Source organism: Triticum dicoccoides, chromosome 6B, assembly GCF_002162155.2.
Source record: "Triticum dicoccoides isolate Atlit2015 ecotype Zavitan chromosome 6B, WEW_v2.0, whole genome shotgun sequence".
Classification (NCBI taxonomy): Eukaryota; Viridiplantae; Streptophyta; class Magnoliopsida; order Poales; family Poaceae; genus Triticum; species Triticum dicoccoides.
The window spans coordinates 714564059-714566202 of NC_041391.1; the positions used below are offsets into that span (position 1 = coordinate 714564059).

A 2144-nucleotide genomic window follows, 5' to 3' on the forward strand; every position below is an offset into this window, starting at 1 on the left:
CACACACTGCTTAATTTATTTGGCTACAGCAACTTGTTGTGCTCGTCCAAAAAAAAAGAAACAAGAGAACATAAAGTTATTGAAAACCTCAGCAGTCGCTTGATCAGCACTGAAAAAATTCTTGCAATTTCACTTTTGTCAAAGCATTGCAACATAATACTTCTGTGGGATGAAATATCCATGTTTCTACCCCTTTTCAAAACAACCCCATGTACCCTCGCTGCAAAGCCTGAAGGAGACACGTTGCCAAGACAAGCCACCGGACATCAAACTGTGAGCAGGAGGCTCTGGTGCTTCCCACTGGACGGCAGCAGATGCCTCTACTCTATACATCAGTTAACTCTCCTAGGGATCTGGATAGAGGAGGTCTGTTCCACAAGGAATATACAGGGTCGGTGAGGAATCTCGAGAGGGTTAGGAAGGTCTTCGGTGAGGATGTTCCTGTATTAATGTTGATAAGTTTGCAAGATCGGTCTACCTAGAGGGGTGGAATCGTGTAGGGGACTATTCTCGGTGGAAGGTGGAACAGTAGGGATTGAACAACAAATTTCCCCTTCCTGGCTTTGTCCAAACATACAAATAACCTGACCCTACCCACAACATGCTCCATAGTGATTACCCTTAGCCACTATATACTGCATCAAGCTGATTTAGTGGTTCATATTTTGGGTGGTCTTTCATAAAAGTAAAAATTCCAGACTTCAAATTAGATGAGTAACAAAAACTTGTGTTTGGAAATGAAGTAGTACCTGCTTTGTAGAAAGCATAGATGGTCTGTTCAGCAGACAATTGCTTGAGCTCTGATACAATACTTTCTTGGCCTGGGCATAGGCTTGCAACTTCAACATGCTCCGTGGATACTACGATGCGGCTCCCCAGTTTGTTTTCCAGCAAACAAGTTTTGATTCGATGCCATTCTTCAATGGTGGATAATCCGGTAAGCACGATCAGATACCTCTTCTTGTTGACATATCGATTGTACTCATTAGCAAACTCATGCCCCACCTTCTCCGCCTCCAGCTCCAACGGAAAATCAACCACCCGTACGGTGGTTGCTCGAAACTGCTCCATTATACTCTGGACAAATTCTTTTGGATGGAAAGGCCGCGCCACCCTGATCCATGCTCGGCATGGAAAACTAAGTTTGATATTTGGATTCTCATAGGCCTCTGAGATGATGGAGCTATGCCCAATACTACCACTTGTTCCCCATACACCAATCACTCCAATTTGGTCATCGCCCTCTGTGCTGATCAGCTGGGCAAGATCTGATCTTGATTGGTGTTGCTTTGCGGCTTGTCTTGCTTCATCAACACCAAACATGGAAGCATCAGCGGCAGCAGTAACAGCAGGCTGAGTGGAGCTAGAGCCCTTGATGAGGCCGTACCGCAAGTTTCTCTCACTCACGTCCACGACCTTGGTTCTTAGCTCCTTCATCTGCTTGGAAACATGGCGCCGATTGAGGAGTGTACGTGGGATATGCCACCAAGACTGATTCTCCAGACGAACGACAAAATCCTGGAGTGAATCTTCAACGTCATAGGCGACGTCGCGGACCTGCTTCACCCATGTCCTGACCACCTTGTTGTGCTCACCTTGCTCCTCGTGCGCCACCATCAAGAAAGACTGCATCATCTCTAGCTCATCCGTGACGAAGGCCTTGTCGCGCTGGACTCCCAGCTGCAGGGCCACCTCCTCGGCAACAGCAGACTTGGCTAGGCCAAGGGCCCCGCTCAGCACGGACTTGCCGATGCTCAACGCCGTCGCCTCCATCAGTACAAATCAAGCTTCCCACTCTCTCCTCTTCTGTGAGTGTTTGCGTGGATGGATCTGAGATGCAGGTCTCAGGCTCTTAGGTCCCGTTTAGACAGAGGAAGTTTAGTCATTGTTTCACAACTTTGATTCTTAATCAAGACTTGGCAGGCCTCGAGTCCGGCCTCACATATTAGTTTTAGCAGCAAGACTCATTAGTTAATTCTGCACCAGGCTTTCGTTACAAGATACAGCGATGGCTCACCACCCCCTCTGACAAGGATCCATTATTAATTTCTATTTCTTAGAGTATAGACGCCAGCTGTACTCACAAACCAGATGTATGTGTACACGCAAGAACAAACCTCACTCACCTAATTAAGCTGCATGAA

At 47.1% G+C, this 2144-nt stretch overlaps 1 pseudogene; it reads right to left on the reverse strand.

Moving 5' to 3' along the window:
• The window catches only part of LOC119325784, an 8032-nt pseudogene extending 6259 nt beyond the window's left edge, over positions 1-1773 (reverse strand).
• Positions 1774-2144: the final 371 nt, after the last annotated feature.